The sequence below is a fragment of the Rattus norvegicus genome, chromosome 5, assembly GCF_021556685.1.
Source record: "Rattus norvegicus strain SHRSP/BbbUtx chromosome 5, alternate assembly SHRSP_T2T, whole genome shotgun sequence".
Classification (NCBI taxonomy): domain Eukaryota; kingdom Metazoa; phylum Chordata; class Mammalia; order Rodentia; family Muridae; genus Rattus; species Rattus norvegicus.
The window spans coordinates 143,409,476-143,432,529 of NC_141538.1; the positions used below are offsets into that span (position 1 = coordinate 143,409,476).

General features: G+C 49.0%; 2 long non-coding RNA genes across 5 annotated transcripts; one reads left to right on the forward strand and one right to left on the reverse strand.

Moving 5' to 3' along the window:
* Nucleotides 1-3,097: 3,097 nt before the first annotated feature.
* On the reverse strand, nucleotides 3,098-15,833 carry LOC148006040 (uncharacterized). 4 transcript variants are annotated; one of them, XR_015621451.1, is made up of 5 exons: nucleotides 15,558-15,735; nucleotides 10,705-10,786; nucleotides 9,310-9,445; nucleotides 7,625-8,023; nucleotides 4,321-4,809 (listed from the first exon to the last, which is right to left on the reverse strand). It is a non-coding gene; the product is annotated as an uncharacterized LOC148006040 (long non-coding RNA). The 4 variants fall into 4 exon arrangements; XR_015621450.1 differs by lacking the exon at nucleotides 9,310-9,445 and having other exon boundaries at nucleotides 3,098-4,809; nucleotides 15,558-15,751; XR_015621448.1 differs by lacking the exon at nucleotides 9,310-9,445 and having other exon boundaries at nucleotides 3,098-4,809; nucleotides 7,885-8,023.
* On the forward strand, nucleotides 14,743-19,588 carry LOC148006041 (uncharacterized). Its single transcript, XR_015621452.1, has 3 exons — nucleotides 14,743-14,982; nucleotides 16,938-17,038; nucleotides 17,384-19,588. It is a non-coding gene; the product is annotated as an uncharacterized LOC148006041 (long non-coding RNA).
* Nucleotides 19,589-23,054: the final 3,466 nt, after the last annotated feature.

The window sequence follows — 23,054 nt, forward strand, 5'->3', positions numbered from 1 at the left end:
CAGATCTCATCACAGATGGTTGTGAGCCACCATGTGGTTGCTGGGATTTGAACTCAGGACCTCTGGAAGAGCAGTCAGAGCTCTTAACCGCTGAGCCATAGCTTCAGCCCAGAATGTTTCAATTTAAAAGTTGCTGCTTGGAGGCAGGCATGGTGGCACATGGTTCTAATCCCAGCAGAGGTAGGGAGGTCTCTGGGTTTGAGGTCTGTCTGGTCTATAGAGTGAGTTCCACGCCAGGTCTACACGTTGAGATCCCATCTCAGAACTAATAATTCATTAAATTGCAGTCTGGGTTGCTGGCTCAAGTTTCACAACAAGTCCTTAAATGAATCCTGGATCGAGATTAGGACATGATGCTCTGTAGTTTCTGAAATGGCCCTCAGCACACCTCTGCCGTCTTGCACAACGCTTTTATGCAAAGTGATGATAAAAGGAAAACTGATTAACTCTGAAAAATATTGAAGAAGCCCCTTAGCCTGTCATGGCAGGTGTTTAATCAAGACTCAAGTCTTCACGTGAAAGTCAGCAAGCTCATCCGTCAGGGTAATGTGGGATTGCGTCCATCTTCAATAAGTGATAAAATTGTATCAATTTAAAATGTTTATCATATTTAGTCTCTCTCTCTCTCTCTCTCTCTCTCTCTCTCTCTCTCTCTCTCTCTCTCTCTCTGAGCTGGTGCCACATGAATGCATGTGGCCGTGAGACGATAACATATGGAAGTTAGTTCTCCTTCCACAATTGTTGGTCCTGGGGATGGAGAATCAGGTGTTTAAGTTTGGTGGCGAGAAACTGCCCACTGAGCCATCCCGCCAGCAAAAAGATCACTTTGTATTGTTTTCTGTTTAGTCAGTGAAATTTGCTGCTTGGAAGACGTTATATGAATTTTTATGAGGAGAAGCAGGGCTTATAGACAAGTGAATAACTGGCCACACGGGGTTCGGGAACTGAGCGGGTGCTGACATTCTCATTAAAGATTGAAACCGCACACCTAAGGATTTAAAACACGTTAAGGGTTTCTTTTCATACGCAGGTCTGGGATTCCTGCAAAGCATTTCAGTTCTGTGACCTACTCCTGTTGTTTCTAGATGAAGAGATAGGAGAGAGGCTGTGGCTTCCTCAAATTACCCACGTGGCTCTGAGTGGCTGTGATTTCCTAAAGATGTTTCCCTGCCCGGTGGCCCTGTTTGAAGTACTAGAGATACTCCGATGTTCTCCCGGAAAGTTTCTAAACGGATGAGGAATTAACAAATCAGGTGCACAGTGTTTGCAACTCCAGCTTCTATTTCCCAGTGTCCTTTAACACATTTCTGCTGGATAACTGGGGAGCCGAGCTCTCCAGGAAGAGTTCCCGTGGACAGACATGTGTGCCCTCATGGCAATTCTCCTGCCTCAGCCGAGAATTGCACTTTGGAAAGTGCAGGCATGAGCCTTCACCCCTGGCTTCCGCTTTTATTTTATTTCATTAAATTTTTTTTCGTAGTGTTGAGGACATTTGCACACTTGTTTTATTTTTAATTGTGTGTGTGTGTGCGCACACACAGAGTGCAGAAGAATGCAGGATCCCCATGGAGTGAGAGTTACAGGAAGTGATGAGGTAATTCTCTACAAGGGCAATAAGCACACTAAACTGCTGAGCCATCTTTCTACCCCCTGTTTTGGTGTGCTGTCTAGTTTTATGTCAACCTGACAGGGGCTAGCGTCATTGGACAGGAGGAGCACAGTTGAGAAAATGCCTTCGTAAGTCTAGCTGTAGGAGCCAGGCATGCTGGCCCACGGCCTTTAATCCCAGCACTCAGGAGGGAGAGGCAGTTGGATCTCTGTGTATTGAAAAACCAAACCAACCAACCAACCAACCAACCACCACCACCATCACCACCACCACCAACAAGACAAAACAAAACTGGGCTGTAGGCAAGCTTGTATTTAATTTATTAGTGATTGATGGAGTAAGGCCCAGCCCATTGTGGGCGGTGCTACCCCGGGGCAGGTGATCCTGGGTTCTATAAGGAAATAGGAGGAGCAAGCCATTAGGAGCAAGCCAGTAAGCAGCACCCCTCCATGGCCTCTGCATCAGCTCCTGCCTCCAGGTTCTAGCCCTTTCGAATTCCTGCTCTGACTTCCTCTGGTGGTGGATGTGAAAGAGTAAGCCGAGAGCCCTTTCCTCCCTAACTTGCTTTTGGTCTTGGTGTTTCATCATAGCAAGCCACAGCAACTCAAACATGCACATCTGTGTGCATGTATAGATGTGCACGTATGTGTACACATGTGAAAGCTAGAGGATGAACTTCCTTGGATGTCATTCCTCAGGAACCAGGCAATTTTTTTTTTTTGAGACAGGATCTTTCACTGGGACCCAGGGCTTCTGATTAGGCTAACTGGCTGGCTACTGAGCCCTGGGATCTGCCCGTCTCTGCCATACCAGAGCTGGGATTACCAGCACGCATGGTCCTGCCTGGCTTTTTACATGGAACTTCCCAGTGAACTCAGATGTTTACATGACAACACCAACAGAGCTGTCTATTCAGCCTCTAATGAGAGTCAGTGTACACTGGGTTTTCTTATCTGAAAACGAGCCACTGAAGTGCTTCTATCCAATCCCGGTTCCTCAGCTGAAACACACTGTAGACAAGGCTGGCTCTTCTTTCTCTGGCTGAGCTCTAGGCTATCTCTGGTCTTCAGTTGTCAAGAGCTCATCACTGTTCAAAGGCAACAGAGCACAGCAAGTCACTACGGCAACGCGCCTGAGACAATCAACCTGTCGGGAAGAGAGGCTGGCTTTCGGTTGGAGGTTTCAGGCATGGTTACCATGCTCTCTCACTGTGGGGCCCGTGTCAAGGCCATATAGGACGGAGGGAGCATGTATTGGTCAGGGTTTTCTAAAAGAATGACTGATAGAATGCATTATGTGTATTCATTAAAAGAGGGATTGTGGGGTTGGAGAGATGACTCCGCAGTTAAAAGCACTGGCTGCTCTTCCAGAGGACCCAGGTTCAATTCCCAGCATCCACGTGGCAGCTCACAACTGTCTCACAAGTCCAGTTCCAGGAGATCCAGCACCCTCACACAGACATGTACGCATGCAAAACACCAATGCATATAAAATAAAAATAAATCTTTTTAATAAGAGGATTTATTTGATTGGCCTGCACAGTGTGGTCCAGGTAGTCCAGCAGAGGACTTACAAGGGAGATTCTGAGATTCCAGTTGCTCAGCCCATTGGGCTGAATGTCTCGGTGGTCTCAACCTGATGCTGAGGACCTGGGGGATTCCTAGAGAGCTGCTGGTCTTCAGTCTAAACTGGAAGCCTGAAGAAGCCGTATCTAATATCAGCAAGGGACGAAGCATCAGGGTAGATGGACTTGGTAGTGAGAGTGAGGCCAAACAGGCAAACAGTTTCCTTCTTCCGTACTCTTTTATCCAGGGACTAGAAGGTGCCATCCACTAGTTGAGGTTCCTAAGAGGTATTGTCCATTGTCTCATCAACGACCTTTAAAATTCCTGTTGATTTCTTTGTGCTCGAAAGGAGTGAAATCTTTTCATCCAAACTGGTCTCCCCCATTCCCACCCACACTCAAAGAAATGACCAGGTGAAAGTAGCCCTGACATCCGTTCTGCTTGTTAGGTGAGCTTTTTAATACCGCGTGCTATCTTAGTTTCCCTTCGTTGTTTATACTCCTGGCTTAGCCTGCTCTGATTTCCTACTCCCTCCGCCTATACACACAGAGGTGTAAAAATTGTGTTCTAGGATGGCAAAGGCTATTGGACGTGAGGAACTCTTGCATATTCTATCCCCTGCCGAGGTAGCGACTTCTTGCTTTGACAGCTGCTAGTTCTCACACACGAAGGAACCAGATCTAGTGGTAGCCGTACTGTGTCAAGAAGGGCATCTCAGCAGCTTGATCTCTGGACTTCCCTGACTGACAGCTTGCTCAGTAAATGGCTGGTATTGGTTCGTTTGACGTTAGACCTTAGAAAACAAGGAACTAAGGCTTTTTTTTTTTTTTTTGCACGATGAAAGCATTGTATGCAGTCAGAATATGATTGTTCTCGAATGTACAGACAGAATTATACCTGAACATTTTAAATTTAAAGATTCTCAGGAGTCCTCTTTAAGGGAATATGATAATGCATGCTATGACAAATGAACGTGACTCCTCTAACATGAGAGGAATTATTTGGGTCCCTCCCCGTCGAAATGAAGCATTATTCCTGTGTGTCTTAGTTTAGCGATGGTTTCCTTTGTACTCATCTATTTGTATCGTAAGTTTTTGGTAGCACCAAATGAATCTGTTATGTGACAGACTTTTAAAGTAACGTCTGTATATTACATATATGTGAAATGGGTTTTATTGAACAGCTATCTTCCACTTTAAATTTATGGCACTATGATGTAAAAAAAAAGTGGGAAGAGTCTTTACTGTAAAAAAAAAGTGCCATCCACGTTTAGGGTGGGTCTCCCCACTTCAAATAATCTGAACAAGAAAACCCCTTTTATGAGTTCCTTGAGGCTTGTATTTTAGTTCATTTCATAGTCCAATTGACAACCAACGTTAACCATCCAGGGGTATGAGCATCTGGGGAGCAGAGAGAGACAGGCAGGACAGGGTCTCAGCAGCCCCCCTTTCCCTCAGTAGACCCTGCTGAGGTGCTAAAGGCTCCACCAGTTACCAATCACAAGGAGCCTCGGTGCAAAAGGTGGTGCGTCTGCTGGAGTCTAGCTTGCATGGGGCTCCAGATTGGTTGCTTTTGTTTGGTATCTCGCTGGCTGTTGAAATATTGGTCTTTAGTACTTGTTGAGTCCCAAGGAGCCTTTAAAGACGAGAAAAAAAATTAGCTCTTTATGTGAGTTTTCAAGTATTTTCTTCTGGTAGGTATTTGTTGTTTGACTTTGAATACGATTTCTGTTTTCTTAAGCAGTAGGAAAATATTCAGTTTTGTATAGACACATATGTCATTTCCTTTGGCAGTTTTGGGGGTCATGTGTACTGAAACCTGGCCTCTCACATGCTGGCCAAGTTGTCTTAGTTGGACTTTCATCGCTGTGAGGAGACACCATGACCAAGGCGACTCTTATAAAGGACAACACTTAATTGGGGTTGGCTTACAGTTTCAGAGGTTCAGTCCATTATCATCATGGTAGGAAGTGTGGCAGCATTCAGGCACACATGGTGGTGGAAAAAGAGCTGGGAGACCTACATCTGGATCTAAAGGCAGCCAGAAGGAGGCTGTCCTGCAGGCAGTTACAAGGAGGGTCTGTACCTGTACTGCACTGGGCGGAGCCTCAACCTAGGACCTCAAAGCCCACTCTCCCAATGACACACTTCCTTCAACAAGACTACACCTCCTAATAGTGCCACTTCCCAGGGGCCAAGCATCTTCAAACCACCACACAAGTGCTCTATCATTGAGCTAGATCTCAAATCCTTTAAATAAGTAAAATAAAAAACCACACGTGGGGTTGGGGATTTAGCTCAGTGGTAGAGCGCTTGCCTAGCAAGCACAAGGCCCTGGGTTTGGTCCCCAGCTCCAAAACAAACCAACCAACCAACCAAAAAAAAACCACACACGCTTTGTTTAGTTACTGTGTGTCTGTGTGCTCGTGTGTATGTGTATATGTATATGGGTGTGAGGTCAGAGGATAACTTTTGGGAGTCAATTCTCTCCTTCCACTGTGTGGCTGCTGGGGACTGAACTCAGGTCATCTGGCTTGGTGGCAAAGTACCTTTATATGTTGAGTTATTTCCATGATTACACACACACACACACACACACACACACACACACACACACACACAAATATGTAAAATCATATATATATATGCAGATATATATATGATTTTGATTTCAGGAATTGGTTTTTCCCTCCTGAAGCATCCAGGGATTAAGCTCAGGCTATTAGACTCATACTGCAAGCACTTTTACCTGCTGAGCTAGTGGGGTAAAAGCTCTGCTGGTAGTGGGGTAAAAGCTCACAGAAGCCAGGCTGTCCTCGGCATACACTGGAGCTGAGGAGGATGACCTTGAATGCCTAAGTCCTTTTAATGCCACCGCCCAAGTGTGGGGATTACAGGCAATTAAACACCACACCAGGCATAGATTTCTTACTTTTGTCTTTAATCAATAATCCCTTATGGGTATAAAAGCAATTTAGAATTATTTGACATAGCGAATGGCTCTAGGCTGTGTTGTACTGTATGTATCAGTGGATAGAATAGCGTGAGTCTCCTGCTGACAAATACGGTCTCCTATGGTTCAGTTGGAAAGACTGATAGTAAGTGCTTACTAATTGATTATAATGTAGAAACAGAGGTTAGTACTACCCGTGAAGGCAGGAATGCAGCTACTGTCCTGGAGCCTCAGGCTTCATGAAAGGGCTTGGGGAGTCCCACCCTGACCCCCTGACCTGTCACCTGGTCAAACTGACTTTCTCTCTCTCTCTCTCTCTCTCTCTCTCTCTCTCTCTCTCTCTCTCTGTGTGTGTGTGTGTGTGTGTGTGTGTGTGTTCTCTTACTTACAAATGGGTGACAACAGAGAGATTTTTGTAGTGCCAGAAGCTTATGGAATTTAGAGGGCACTTTTTTTTTTTTTAAAGACTTATGCTCCCTGGTGGTCTAGTAGTTAGGACTCGTTGCTTTCACTGACACGGCCTGAGTTCAATTCCCGGTCAGGGAAGCCTCTCTTCTTTGTCCCTCCACTTCTCACCTCACTTCGGTCCCTTTTCAGTGACACTTTTGCACAAAACAAAACAAGACAAAAAGATTTATTTATTTTCTGAAAGAGCAGACAGTGCTCTTAACTACTGAGCTATCTCTCTAGCCCCAGGTCACTTCTTGCAATATAAAAATAGAACTGTGGTTATAGCTTAGTGGCAGAGTGCTTGCCTAGCATGCCCAGGGCCCTGGGTTCAACCCTCAGTATTGCTAAATGGAACTAAAATTATAAACATAGCATGTATAAACCCTGGATTCAAACCCCCAGAAGGTCCCTGGCTTAATGGTTAAGGGCACTGGCTATTCTAATAAAAGGACCCAGGTTCAATTCCCAGCATCTACATGGTGGCTTTCAACTGGCCTCTAGAGGTTCCAGACACACAAGTAGGCAACACACACACACACACACACACACACACACACACACACACACACACGTGCATAGAATAAAATATCAATTTTTTTGGTTTTTTTTTTTTCAAGACAGGTTTTCTTTGTGTAGGTAGCCCTGGCTGTCCTGTAACTCACTCTGTAGACCAGGCTGGCCTCAAACTCAGAAATTTACCTCTGCCTCTCGAGTTCTGGGATTAAAGGCATGGGCTACCACTGTCCAGCAAGATAATAAATTCTTTAAAATGGGGTTTGTGGATATGGTTCAGTTTGTGGAGTGGTCACTGGACATATGTGAAGCCTAGATTCCATCTTCAACACAACGAATTCTAGACTTGGGACTGAGTCTTGCTATCTTGACACGTGAGAGAGTTGGAGGCTAGAGGATCAGGAATTCAAGCTCATCCTTAGCTATGCAGTGAGTTTGAGGCTAGCCTGGGCTACATGAGACCCTGTCTCAAAAAGGAGACAAACAAAAGCCATCTCTGAAGTTAAACCTTTCCCCTGACCTGGATTTAACTCACCCAGCTTTAGTGTCAGTCTGTCTGAGGATGGCTTTGGAGTTGGGATCAGCTTGTTGACTCTGCCCACCTGAAGTGTACAAGAAGCATGACCTTTGCGTGTGGCAGTGTGCCTGGAGTAGGCACACTAACATGCTAAGGCTCCCAAGCTTGAAGGAGCTGGCAGACACCTCCCTGCAGTCATCCTTGAAGGGTGACCCTTCTAGCAGGTCAAGATGGAGGGGAGGGTACCCATCTGCTTCTCTTTTCTGATCAGTGATCACCTGTTCTTCATGGTTCAGGCCCCTGGTGTCCCTTTTTTTTCTCCTCCGACCTTCAGTTCTTTTCTGTTCTGAGGGTGCTTAGAGCTGCTTAGAAAGGAGGTCTGAGTTGGTGGGCCCGGCAGCTCTTCCCTAGGCACGGCTGGGGAGGGAAGAGGTGGGCATGAGACATTGCTATGCTCCCCCCCAACCCCCGAGCCCCCTGTGGTGTCTGTCACTCCGTGCATGTCAGCTGTTCACTGAGGTTACCAGTGCACTGTTGTTCCTCACACATGGATGGGGGATGTTCCAGACACACTGGCTAGCTGCATCCGGGTCACCATGCCATGTTTTCTTCAGCAGAGGTAGCCAAGGTACAAAAGGCATGTCCATGTTACATGCAGTTAACTCTCACCACATGGATTGCTCTCTGGAGGTAGCGAGTTCCCCAGTGTCAGGGGAATGCAAGGAGAATGAGGACAGGGTTCCTGGCTGCAGTTTCAGGTGGCTTTAACATAAAAACTAGACCCTCCTCATAAAAATCCCCGTTGTATAACTAACTGTACGTATGAACATCCGCAAATATGGAGTCCACAGTTCCTCTATTTTAAGGTTCCCTTTAAAAATAAGTGGTTGGGGGGCTGGAGAGATGGCTCAGCAGTTAAAAGCACTGACTGCTCTTCCAGAGGTCCTGAGTTCAAATCCCAGCAACCACATGGTGGCTCACAACCATCTGTAATGGGATCTGATGCTCTCTTCTGGTGTGTGTGAAGACAGCTGCATTGTCCTCATATATAATAAATAAATAAAGTCTTAAAAAAAGTGGACCTGTATTATCTTTAAAAAAAAATAAAAAAAAGTGGTTGGAAGAAGGACATGATGTCATTCTTTTAGAAAGTTTTAATTTACTTTGTGGTTATAGGTGTTCTGTCTGCATGTATGTCTGTGTACCTGTACCTGAAGAGGCCAGAAGAAGGCGTGTGATCCCCTGGAACTGGAGTTACAGAGAACAGTGAGCCACCATGTGGTTGCTGGGAAATTGAACCCACGTTCTTCGGAAGAGCAGCCAGTGCTCTTAACCACTGAGCCATCTCTCTACCTCCTTTTTAAGGGGCCTCATGTACACCAGGCTGGTCCCATAATGTTTTTTGTTGCCAAGGATGACTTCGAACTTTGATTCTCCTGCTGTCACCTCTATGTGCTGGCATGACGGGCAGGCCCTGCTATGCCTAGTTTATATAGCACTGGGTATCGAACTCAGGTCTTTGTGTATGCTAGGCAAGTGCTTTACCAACTCAACCATATCCCGGACTCCCTTTCGTCTTTCTTTGACAGGGTCTCACATTGTAGCCTAGGCTGGCCAGGGATTCACTATATGGCTGCAAACTTGCCACAATCCTCCTGCCTCGTCTTCCTGAGCACTCAGACTGCAGGTATGAGCCGTCGCACCTGTTGTTGTCTATGTTGACTAGCTCCTTCCTCTTCCCCGAAAGGTTGTTTTTGGATGAGGTAAAATGGAGCAGGCCACTGGAGAGGTCCTTTGACAATCTGTTTCCTCTCATACTTGTGTTGTTAGGGTATGTGTCTTGGATGTTGGGAGAAAAAAAAGATCTAAATAAATAAAAAAGAATGCAGCTTTCTCTTCCTCATGAAGTCTATCCAATCTATTGAATCCATCAGTGGTGGCCTTTCACCTTGAGCCCCCCCTTCCCATCTGAAACAGAATGGAGAAAGGCTATTAAACTGTATTTAACAAATTCAGAACGGCAGGTTCTTGGCTGGGGGAATGAATTCCACTTAGAAGAGCCATTCTTCCTCAAAGGAGGCCAGGCGGGCTGGAGAAGAGAACTTGGAGGGCCTTTTGTTCTGAGGGGACTGCATCTGGATCTGAATATGTCTCTACTCAAAAGAGACTCCTCATAATGGACCCAACTCCAAACACTCCGAGGACAAGGACCGGCCAGCTTTTCAAAGGGAGAGAACACTTGGCTCCTGCAGGAGGCTGGGAGGGCTCAGGTTCCTGCTGGCAGGCGCGTGGGCTTTGCAGGTGGGAAGAGGGCTCCTGGGCCAGGCTAGAGTCACCTTCCTACTGAAACGCTGGTTTCCTCTTTCTATCCGCCCCTCCTGGGAGCCTGGGGCCTGAATTCATTTGCAATCCCCCTGTGAGTTTTTCTGCCAAATGAGTTAGGACCATGAAAGGCATTTTAGGGGAGAGTGGGCCAAGGCCAGCCAGCTCATCTCCCAGTAGCTTCTGTGCAAAAAACAAACAAAAACAAAAAACCAAAACCAACCAACCAAACAAAAAACCCAAAAAACCCGAGGGGCAGAGTGGCCACCTGCAGGCAGGGAGAGTGGGGCGAGTGTGCGCTGGGCTCCACTCTCAGCTCTGCTGGTGCCTCCGCTGTGACCGGAGGGGAAGTTGGGTAACTTTGGTTGGTCCCCGAGGCCTGTCTTGCAGCAGAGGGCTGCAGCCCAAGCCCTGACATCAGAGGTGACACAGTTACTGCAGTCATAGCAGGTCATGACTCCGCTGAGGACACGTTCCTGCCTTCTGGTTGTGTGGGTGTGCTGCCTTATGCAAGGCGTTCTGACTTCCTCAACACTCTAATTTCCTCACATCCACAGTGGGGAGGGGTCCAGAGCCAGTAAGGACTCTACTGGTGACACAGCCAGCCTTCCACAGATGGGCAGCCTGCGGTGTCCTCTCCTGGTGACCACAGGGAGACCCGGGAGATGGATAGTCTGAATCCAAGGAAGTCCCTCCTACGGTGTGACCTTCTCCTTTCCAGGTGTTCTTTTGATACACAGAGGGGTCGACCCGGGGTGGCTTGTTGTCTTCCTCACCTTAGAAAGTGAAATTTCATGGGCCTTTAAGCAGCTAGGGATCCTCAGGCTGGTCGTCCTGAGGCCAGATGGAGAGAACAACCTGCAAGGAATTTCTATGTGTAAGGACCGAGACTGTGAGGATGGGCTTGTACCTGGGCGGGGCAGAGCAGGACTCCTGGGGAGGGATCCGTATGCGAGGGGTTACAGGTGAAGGGTGGGGAGCATGAGCCTGGAGGATTTTTGGATCTCGATGCCCGTTTCCTCCTTGGGGACCTGAATGCCCGTTTCCTCCTTGGGGAAGAGTGTTACAACCAAGCAGGGCACCGGTTGCAGTCTATTCTCCCCAGGTGGTTGCCTGGGAGCGTGGGTGTGTTCAGCCCCTACCCTCCGCCAAGGCAGCAGTTGAAGGTCCTGTAGACAGACCTTCTCCGAGAAAGCCAGAGGGCGCCAGAGAGGCAGTAATATTCATGGGAGGGGAGGTCAGGTGGTCCTGAGAAGGTCTGAGGGTAGCATGTGGGGGTATATTCCCCGGAGGACCAGGATTTGGAGGCCTCCGAGGTTCTTGGCAGCTGTGACTCTTCGGGCTGGGATGATCCTGACAGGTGAGAAGGACATAGGGAGAATCTGGGGACACCCTTGCCATCCTGACACTGCTCTCCTGTTATATTGCCTTTCTCCTTTCACGGCCCAGTGACAGAACATGCTGCTTCCTTCTATGCTCCCACTGTACTCCCTGCTATGTTCTCTTCCACATGCTCCCATCTATGTGCTCCCCCATCCCTGTGCCCCCTGTCTGCTCCCTTCCCTGTACTCTCTTCTAGGTGCTCCCTCAGTGCTCCCTCAGTGCTCCCACTGTGATGATGATGATGATGATGATGATGGTGGTGGTGGTGGTGGTGATGGTGGTGATGATGATGATGATGATGATGATGATGATGACGGTGATGATGATTATTTAAAGTGGGATTTCTGGGCTCTCATGCATGTGCCTCACTCTGAGCTCTCTCTGTGTTCCCCTCACTGGACTCTTTATTGCACTTAGTCCGCTGTACTTCTTTCTGTGCTCTCTTCTCCGTGCTCCCTCAGTGCTCCCATTGAGCTCCTTTTAGTGCTCTCTGTGCTCCCTTTCCTGCACTTCCTTCCACATACTCCCCCAGCGTTCCTTCGTGTGTCCCATGGCTATCTTCCTCAGAATCTTGGGTGCCATCATCACCTTTGTCCTCCCTGCTTGGATATGCTCCACAATCAGTCCTAGTGCTCAGGGGACATTGTAAAACGTGAAGTAACCAGGGCAGGATCCATGTCATGCTTGGTCTATTCAGTGTGGCTTTAGAAAGGACCCAGCAGGGTGGCCTTCTCCCTTCTCAGCCCTCATAGCTCTCTTCCCTGGGGGATGTGAGGATGTCTGCTCACTTGGCAGTCTGGGTGCAGGGGCTCAGGAACAGAACAGAGCACTGTGGAGGGTTTGTGCAAGAGAATCAAGATCAGACTATGTAAACTAGACCTGCTGGGCCAAGGAGGGTGGTGGGGGAAAGAGGGGAGAAGGGAAGAGACAGGGTGGGCAGAGAGAGGGGAGACACAGGATGTGGGGAGGGAGAGAGGGGAAAGGGGAGAAAAGAGAAAGGAGAAGGAGGGAAGGAGAAGGAAAAGAGATGGGAAGAGAGAGGGGGGAGGGACAGGAGGACAGTGTCTCCTTTCTGTCTCTCCCTGTCAGACTTCAGCTGCAGGTAAGCCCTAGGGGTTCCTTTGGGAGATGCGGAGAATCAACCCCTCCCCCGCAACACACCGCCCCAGACAGATGCTCGACCTGGAGTGCATGGAGGGCTGGGGGTCTGAGGTGCTGGGTTATCTTTCTGAGGCTGGGGCGGGGGTAGCCTCGGGTCTGCCACGGCTGGAAGTTCTGGAATATTCAAACAGAGAATTCTGAGGACACCCTTGTCTATCCTCCTGGTGCTTCAGGTTCCTCAGCTCTGACCCCTCCATGGTCTCTCCAGAAGAAAGACCTGGGGGAACCCACTTTGCCCCGACTTCCTATAGTCCTCAGATTAGAGTTCTTTGCAATTTCTGGAGAGATCTACTCCCCCTACCCCAGAACAGGGGACTAAAGGTCAGAGGATCCCACCCTCTCCCTTCCCCCAGACCTTGCCCATTAGTGCATTGTTTCCCAGCTGAACTAAAGCCAGTCAGGACCCTAGGAAGCACTAGGAGATTGAGGGTTGGGGTAGCCTGGGGTAGGAGGACTCCTAGATTGTAGAGTGGGAAGGTATGCACCCGAGGTTGTTGTAAGGGCCAATGAGATGGCTCAGCAAGTGGATGTGTTTGCCCCACAAGCCTGATGACCTGGTTTCAGCCCCCAGATCGCAAGCTTCCTAAAGTTGTTCTTTGACCTTGACTCATATGCTGTACCCATGCAGGTGCATACACACATACTCTCCCTCTCTCTAATTAAACAAAACCGAGTTCAAAAGTTGGTTTAAATGTTTTCAATCTATTATTCAATTTTTCTTTTTCTCTTTTTCCCCTCTGTCTCTCTGTCTGTCTGTCTGTCTGCCTGCCTGCCACCCCACCCCCTCTCTTTCTCTCTGTGTGTGTTTACTATGGTGCACACACGGAGATCAGAGGACAATCCTGGAAGTAGGTTCTCTTGACTTCCCCCTGACTTGATTGAGATGGGATCCTGTTGGCTGATTTGTAGGCCAGCCTCTCTGGCCTATGGGTTCTGGTGACTCTTAGGTCCTTGTCTCCCACCTCACTGTAGGAGTGCTGGGATTAAAGGCAGACACTGTGCATCTCACTTTATATGAGTTCTGGGGATTTGACTTCAGATCTTCATGCTTGAGAAGCAGCTACATCACTCACTGGGGCCATCTCCCCAGCCCATTTTCAAACTATTTCATCCTCATAACAACCCCCTTGATCAAGGACTATCATTATTCCCATTTTGAGAGTGGAGAAAACTGAGACCATTTCCTCCCCCCAGTCCCCAGAATGTAGCTGGTGAGCGATACAGCTGAGCTCACCTACAAATGCCAGCCGTGGGACCTGGCTTATCGGACAGGTAGGAGTCCTACTGGGGAAAATGCTGCTGGGGTTGGGGGGCAGGGTCCCCTCTTCCTCAAACATCTGTGGCTGGTCAGCATTCAGTGAGCAGAAAGCCTCCTGGTCTCCACTCCCTGCTTGGCTCAGCTCTGTTGTGGCTCCCCCAGGAGGTTTAGGACGGCAGCAGGGATGAGAGCTGGGATCCCCGCAGCCTTCTGCGGAAGCTCATTTCCATTCATTTTCTTTAAATGCTTCTCTCTCTGTGTTTTTAAATCTAATTTTTCAGCTTCGTTTTTATCTTCACTCAAGTTGCTTTAATGAAACAACAACAACAAAAAAAAAGTGTGTCTGTTTCCCTCTGCTGGAGCTGCCCGGGGAATTTCAATATAAAACAAACAAGTTGGCTTTTAAAATTAAAATTTTATGGGTGGCATTTCCTCATTTAATGGAAGGCACAAAAGGCTGGAGTAAAACCAATTAACGTGGGGTCGGGACTCGGTGTTCAGCAAAATTAAACAACAGGACCTCTACGCACCAGGACGGGTGGAGTGTGGAAGGAAACTGGGAGGTAGGAAGAGGCAGGGCAGTGGTCTAGGCACACCGTCAGTATCCTTGCTATTAGATCCCTACACCCAGGTTCCGGCGTGCACATCTGCCCTGCACAGAGGTAGTGGGTGATCGTGAGGTTGAAAAGAAGGTCCTGGACAGGGGTCTGAATGGGGCTGAGACTTGTGCCAAGGTCAGCATCCACAGGAATAGGGATCCCTTAGAACAACTTGGGTCCCCTCCAAGAAAGTGAGGTGTAATCTTCATACAAGCTGTGCTCCAGGTTCTGTACAGTCCAGGAGGTGGCAGGCGCCTCCTGCAGGCTTCAAGACTGAGTAAAAGGCCAGCTGAGGTTAATGGGACTCTTGCTTCGCTGGGAGTCCCTTGGGGCACCTGTCACTCAGTGAAGGTTGCGTTTGGAGAAGTGGGAGGACCCAAGACTGGAGACCCAAGAAAGGGGGAGGGGAGGACTGGGCAGAGGATGGTGGGGAGAACTGTTTTGTGCACTAGCAGCACCGAAGGACAGGTAGTCAGGCTCAGGACTGGACAGAGGAAGGAAACCTGAACAGGCAGATCTGCAGCAGCGGGACTTACTCATCACTGGGGCTCCCGGGAGTACCATAGAGGGTCACAGAGGCCCCTGCGAGACCAGTGGGATGTACCAGCAGGAGGACAAGGAAGATTCCAGCCAGGGGTGGACAAACCTGAGAGGTCTGGATGCCGGGGTTTGGAAGAAAGGGATGCAGGAAAGGTGGGGGTCTTCTCTGCCTCGGGGCCTACAGGACGGGCAGGTGGGAGATGGAAAGTCAAGAGGTTGGTGTGGTCGGACTGTGTGGGGATACGGAGAGCAGACCTCAGGTACATGGAGGGACAGAGAACCACCGCCCACAGGCAGTCTCCGGGCAAACCACTGTCTTCTGTCCCCTCCCCCTCATCTCTCCTTGCAAGACCTTTCTGTCCTTCACTGTGCTAACTTTCTTCCTTGACTTCTTGCTTTATTTTGGATGTACAGAAAAAAGCCACTCTGATTACTAAATGGAGGTCCCTCGAGTCAGGCATCGAGCTGGTCTCTATGGCCGTAGCCAACATCTTTCATTCACCTGCTGGGCCTTCAGATGAGAGTCAGAGACTAGAGATTGAGGCTGGGCCTCGGATAGACATTAGGTACCAGAGAGAGGAGAAGAGGGGTCTATGAGGGAGATAGCGCTCAGCCCCATCTCCACGGGAGCATCCGTCCCTCTTGACCTGTCTGAGGGACCCAACTTTAGAATCTGTCTGAGGCTTACCTGTAAGTCTCATTCAGATCTGTGTGAAGGCTGAAGGATTGTGCTGGCCTGAGGATCAGTAGCAAACCCATACACAGATGGCCCCTGACTTCTCTCTCCGTGTCACAGAGGAGGTGGAAGTGACGGAGCTTGAAGTGGGTTCTTGCAGTCAGGCTGCTGGCACGTTGCCTTTGGTGACAGGTGGAGTCTCTTTCAAACGCAGTTTATTGGTGCAGAAAGTTGGCCAGCTTTGCCAAACCTGACCAGTGAGTGGCCAGTCACCTACCTGTATTTCACTGGGGAGGGAGGTAGCATCCTGCCTGTGGTGGGTTTTCAAGCATGAATGGAAGCTCACGTGAGGAGCAAGACAGGAGAGGATGGTGCTACAGTTTAAGTGGGAAATGTTCCTCATGGGCTCATGGGTGTGAATGCTTGGTTCTCAGCTAGTGGGGTGATTGTGGAACCTTTGGACATGAAGTCTGGCTGGCTGATGTAGCGATTCTAGGCTTAGATTTTTCAAAACCTACTTTAATAAGGGTTTTCTCGTGCTTTGATCCCCCTTCTAGTCCACCATCCAAAGGTAGGGGAGAAAAGATGGTGAATAGGACCTGTTTAGAGTAGTTCTTTGGGAGGATTACAAGCTCCGTTTGTCAGGATCCCCGCAGTCCTGCTCACTAGTGTCAGGATACCAAACACGAATCAGCAGCAGTGGCACGATCCAGCAGAAACAGCCAGGCCTCCACCGAATCGGCAGGAGTCAGTGAGAGTGACCAGGACCAGCCAGGACGCCAGGATTTCTCTGCCATGCCTCTCTCAAGGAAGTGAAGATCAGCAAAGATGTGGGACCAAGGAAGAATCGCACAGCTAGCTAGGCAAGCACCTTGTCACTGAGTCTTTATAGTCTCTCCCGTGTCCTCCCGTGGGCCTTGCTTCAGCAAAACACCCCGTGAGTCTGCATCACATGACACAACCAGAAACTTCCACTTCAAGGGACGGACTTGCGGGTTATAGCTGGCCCTACCTCTGGTCCTAGCTCTGTTTCCTGATGCTCTGAGATGACAGCGTCTGAGGCTCCCATGGCTGCCATGAGCTTCCATGGTCTCCCTACTGCGACAGACCACACCCTTTCCAACTATAAAGCAAAACAAATTCTCTGAGCCGGGAATGTGACTGTCTACTTGAGTGTGTGCCCACTGCACATGAAGCCCTGGGTTCAGTCTCAGCACCCCATACACCGGGTGTGATGATGCACACCTGCAATCCCAGCCCTCAGGAAGTGGAGGCAGGAGGATTAGAAGTTCAAGGTCGTCCTTAGCTACACAGGGAGTGGGAGACACGAAACTCTGTTTCAAAAAGAAACAAACAAATAGATAAATGATCCCTCCTTTAATGTTGTCTTAGGAGGCATGAGGTCACAATGACGAGGAACAGACCTGACTGATGGTGTCGACCAAATGACAGCAGCTGAATGAGGGATGGGAGACAGGTCTCACCCGAGAGCTGTAAGTGCACAGTTTTTATTGGGACTCGACGTCCCTGTGCCATGTGAAATAGTGTGTTCCAGTGCCGTATAAACCGCAGTGTGCCCACAGTTACCTGTGAAGTCGCCTTATTTATGAAAACGTTAATTAAGCTAGGAGTAGGTAGATGAAGTGTGACTGGGTAAATACAGAACAGACAATGAAAAGACCTGCTAATTTCTCTCTTGAATTCACATTTTGGGAAATGTTTATAAACTGAGAATTCTAATTACTTTTCTTACTCACGTTTCTCCTCAGACAGCTATATTGCAACGGAATGATAGTCCCCGGGAAAATATCACCTATTTTTTTTTTTTTTTTTTACAGTATTGGCTTGACTGTGTGCTAATAACAGAGACTCACCCTTAACCAGAACAGGAGTTTGCACGCATGTGGTTTAAAGGTCCTGAAGGAGATTTAGCCAAGGTCTCCTCATTCATGTTGAATGGAAGCAACATCCAGAGAGACGCTCAGGCTTCTTCCAAATCCTGGTCTTCTCTTTGGCGAGGCCAATCAAAAAGTCTGAGTTTCATTTCTGACTGTCTGTAGTCAGGTGCATTATGGGTAGGGCTTTTAAGTATGAACAGGAGGTCATGCTGGGTCATGCAGATGGGGATCCCTGGGTCTGTTTGGTTTAGGTCTGGGTAAAGCCCAGGATGACAGCTGTCACCATGGTAACAGAGATGCCATGGGTGCTAGGAGACTACGATGGTGCCCAGTCATGCTGCTGGACTTTGGAGTGCGCAGACCTGGATGTGTGATCAGATGGTCGACCATGCTGTGCATCCCTGGGGAGCCTCACGGGCAGTCCTGGCCCCACCACTCCATCCTCTGCCACTGCTCCAGGCTGTCATTTGCCTGTTTACTCAGTCACTTGCTTCTGCTAATATTCCAACCCCTCTGTTCTCCACTGTCGCTTTGAAGCCTTGCATGTCCAGGCACAGCAAAGAGCTCCAAACAGCCGAGGAGACAAGACAGAAAGCAGCAGGACAAAGTTTATGGGAGAATTATCGTCATTTGCCAGAGATGTAATCTTATTACCAGGAAATCCGATAAAATTAACTAGAACACTTAATTATGGCAAGTAAGAGAGCTTAGTGAGACGTCACAACCCAAAATAATAAAGGGTTAAAGCTTTGGGAAAACAACAGCTGCAATCAGTTTAAAAATGCTGTAGACTGTTAGATTATTTTTACATTAATTAATTTAAATATTTTATTTTGATTTTAAAGTGCATGTACACATGCATGTCTCTGTGTACCTGTGAGTGCAGAGGCCAGAAGAGGATGTCAGATCCTCTGGAGCTGTGAGATATTTGATGTGGGAGCTGGGAACTGAACTCAGGTCCTCGACAGTAGCTGCACATGCTCTTAACGGCTGAGCCATTTCTCTTGCCCTATTTATTCATTTATTTATCTGTGAGTGTGGGTGTGGCTTTGACTGTGTCGTAAGGCACATAACGTACACGTCTCGGGAGTCAGCTCTCTCCTTCCACCATGTAGGTCCCAAGAATTGAACTCAGGTCACCAGGACATCTTCCCTGTCCCCAAAAGAAAGTCGTTTATTTCCCCCCTCTCTCTTCTCTATTGTCTTCTTTTAGGCAGCTTTTTGCTATGTAGCTCACACTGGCCTCAAACTTATGGTAATCCTCCTATCTCACTTCCTACATGCTGGGATTATAGGTATGTATGGAAACATCTGGCTTCATTTAATTTTAAAAGTGTCTGTCTGTCTGTCTGTCTGTCTGTCTGTCTGTCTGTCTGTGACAGGGTTTTACTGTGTAGTTCTGACTGTCCTGGAACTCACTCTGTAGACCAGGCTGGCCTTGAACTCAGAGATTTGCCTGTCTGTCTCCCGAGTCCTGGGACTAAAGGTGTGCATTACCACTGCCTATCTTCATTTAAAATCTTTTTTTTTTAAAAGAATCCATTTGTGTTTCTGTGTTTCTGTGTCTGTCTGCTTGTGTATATGCACATGTGTGTGCAGTTCCCCTTGGAGACCAGAAGACGACATCGGATCCCTTGGAGTGCATCCACATTGACTGTAGCTGTCACACCATCCATCAGAGACATTTCCTAGCCATCACTAGTCACTAAGTACCACCAGACTCGAGCCTCTTCCCGTGACTGTGAGCTCAGCGGCTCCAGGCACCTTTCACGATGGACTCATGTGATGGTCGCCCTTGTGCAGCTGGCTGCTTTCTTTCACTTAGCACAGTGACTTCGAGATTCATCCACTTTGTAGTTGAGCGGGAGCTAACTTCTTTTAAATCCGTGCTGTCCCCCCACCACATGGAAACACAGTTCTGTGCTGGCCCAGGCATTTGTTGATGGATGCCTTTAGCTTCTGCCTCCTGGTGATCGTGGCTCCCTCTGCTAATGTAGATCACGGCACAAGAAAATCAGTTTGAAACTGCTCGCAATTTTTTTGGGTCTGCCTGCAAAGAAGAGTTGCTGGACCAGGGGGCTTTGACAGTGTGTGGTGCTGCTGAAGACTGGTGCTGTGCAGTTCAATGGATATCCTGATCATGGCTCGGCTGGCGTCTCCTGTGGTTCCTTCCTCAAGAGTTCATAGCTTCACTTTGGAGAGTGTGTAGTCGTCCCTGGCTCAGCCCTTCTGCGCATGTCCACTTGGACTTGGTGGTGACTTGGGCTGACTAGGCTGATGGTTTTTTGAAAGGGGCTGGGGGCAGCAGAGGGAGAGGGGAGAGGCACGTTTGGGTCAGTCAGGGTTAGCTGGGGCCCGTCCTCTGTCACTCTCAGAGGAGGCGGTGACGAGGGTAGGGTGTTAATGAGAGCAACCGCTTCAGTCATTTCTTCAGTTTGGAGAGTCAGGGGTATGGCCGCTGGCTCAGTGTGAATCATGGTGTTCGGGAAGAGCTGGCTGCACTGTCACTGTGAGCCTGGGTCAGCAACAGCCCGCAAAGGCAGAGGAACAAGAAGCCATCCTCTCATTCCCTCCCTTCCACCCTCTCCGCTGCTTCCTGCCCCTTCTCTCTGCCAGACTCAGCCCTCCTTCCCACTTCCGGCTTTGCGTGTGCGCCAGGCTGGAGACGTGGTGGAGCCAGGTTCTGCCTATTCTCAGGGACTTTCAATGAGCCCGCCACGAGTGGCATCCGAGCTGTGGAGCTCTCGTGCCAGGTTTTGGTGAGTTAGGGAAGGCTTCCTGGAGGAGGCAGAAGCACAGCCATCAGGTGATGCTTCTCAGAGGGAAGCTGTTTCCATGGTTTCTCCAGGTGAGTATGGGTTTCTGGGATGGGAGGATTCCAGGCTGAGAAACAGCATAGGTCAGGGCTGAAAGGAACACAGGAGACAGGAGATGTCTTAGGGTTTCTGTTGCTGTGATAAAATACGGTGACTGAAGGCAACTTGGGGAGGAGAGGGCTTATTATTACGAGTCTCAGAACACACTCCATTGTTGACAGAAGCCAGGACAGGAATTCAATGGAGCAGGGATGTGGACTGGAGCTGCCGTGCAGAGGCCATGGAGGAATACTGCTTACTGGCTTGCTCAGCCTGCTTTCCTATAGTCTCCAGGACCTACAGCCTAGAGATGACACCACCCACAGTAGGCTGAACCCTCTCACATCAGTCACTAATTTAAGGATCACACCATAGGAGAATCTGGTGGAAACATTTTCTCAGTTGAGGCTCCCTTTTCCCAAATGTCAAGTTGACATAAAACGAGCCAGCAGAGTAGCACAGGGGAGGCAGCAGGGGAGGGAGGGGGGGTTGGCTGAACTGTGTTGAGGTACAGACCTGAAGCTCGATCCATAACCCATGTGCCTGTGTGTGCTTGTGTGTGTGCGGGTGTGTGTGTGCGCATGTGTGTGTGTGTCTTGAGAAAGGATCAGGAAGCCTCATGTGGGTAGTAAGTACAGGCATGCAGGCAGAGCACACTGAAGTGACTGTCCCAGTTGATGCCAAACATGATCACAAGGTACTGAGTCAGCAGCCATCATCCAGGGCATGACCATGATTTTTGGAGACATGGGAGCTAAATTATGCAAAACACAGAGAACCAAACACAGTTACTGCCCACCTTACACCTTCCCACCCAACCCCACCGGTCACACTCAATACGTGAAATTCACAGATGTAAACTCATCTCAGAGAGACCTACTAAGGCTAGATGTGTGTCCAACTGTGTGACCAGACCTTTCCTGGGGAACACAATATACACATCTACTCACCCCAGATAGGGCGCCCATGAGCGACCAAAGTACAGACACCACCAAAGACCTATTTGGTGAACCAATGAGTTTTATTGGGGTTGCCTACAGGAATATGGGTGAGAAGTTACTCACAGGGACAGAAATAGCTCAAACACAGCTGCATCACCAAGGCACACCCCAGCATGGATGACAGCTCACAAAGCTGGGAACCCAGAGCACACTGCGCAGCCTACAGGCAGCTCAATAGGTTAGAGAGTTTCCTCCTCAGGTGGATCAGTTGGTACATGCCTCTTCCAGGCAGTGAGGCTGGTCTGTCATTTTTTTACAGCTTAGCTTGTGTGTGAGTGGGGATTTACAGTTTTACTTACTCACTCTGGGAGGGAGGGGCCTAGTGAGTCTGGTAAGTTTCAGGGTCTTCCTGAAGCTATTTTTGAGTTGTGTACCTTCTGCCCTAAGGAGCTTCCCTGCAGGTAGGAGTGTTTCAATCTCTGGAGGAAATTGTTATACAACACTGGGCATTGTTTCTTTGCTCCTTAGAGCTGTGGGTTGCAGGCCTGGGGCCGAATCAGAGAAACATACTTACAGATCACCCCTGGAGTACCTCTGCTCCATACTTGGCACAGTAGCTGGAGAGACAGAGGCCTGCTCTAGGGAGAACTGTCCAACCATACTTAGAGTAACTTTCTGTACTGGGGCGAGCTTCTTAGACTCCAAACTTGAATGACTGGTGAGGCTGACATACCAGGCATGGAGCAGAAAGTTGACTCACCCCAAGAAGAACTCTTACCTCTTCTAAGACCTTTGGCCTACTAGGGTGAGCTCAGACAGAAGGGACCTAAATAGTGTGGGCATACTCGACGTGCTAAATCTCTCATCTGCTGTGGATGGTAAAGAGGGCCTTGCAGCAGGTACAGTGGGGCTTAGACCTCGGGGTATTTCAGGGTCTGAGTCTAAGGTAGGACAAATGAATAAGGGGAGTGAGGTGGGGGCAGGGTCCCTGGAGCTAGCATTCAGTGTGCTCCTGGGGGCTGTGAGTGGGAGAAGGCACTGGTCATGTGCCAGGTACTACTCCACAGTGTACCACATGGGTTATCATTTAAGCCGTTTAACACTGTGGAAGCAAGAACATTAGCACCACGCCATAAGGGGAAGGATATAGGTGCCTGAGTGGTTGGCATGGATCATCTGTGGTAAAGGCTGCTCTCTAACAGATGGGCCTTAGTGTCTGCACCATTGTGGAATCAATCGTTGAGTCTGCCTGGCGGTTTCCCTAGCCAGGATGTCCTTGAGGACAGTGATGGACCTGTCTTGGCCTTCTGTCCCCAGAAACTGATGCAGGCCCAGTGCCAGGAAGTTGATGAGAGACTGGAGGGAAGGGAGAGGGGAAGAGGAGAAGGAAAATCGAGGGACAGGGGCTTATGCAGACCTCCACCAGCATCCAGGAACTCCTGTCCCATGCCTGTACCCACCCCAGCGTTCTGGGACCCCATCTGTACCTGTCACCCATGGGTGCTCCCTGTCTCCTGAAACTCAGCCGTCCCCTTGTCCAAATCCATTTTTCCACCAGACAAACGAGCTCTGGGCCCGCCTTCCCATTCAACCCGACAGGCTGGCTGTCAGCTGCTGTGGCATCTGCTCTTGTCAGAAAAATTAAGAAGGAAGCAAAAGATTCCACAGCCCCTGAGCTGCCGGTCGGGCAGAGACTCCAGGCTGACTTCCGCTGGGAAGGGACTGGGGAACCAGCCTGGGCCAGTGGGGACATAGATTCCCTACTGATTCAGCATGGAGCTGGAAGGCAGAACCCGCGTAACTTCTACATTTTTA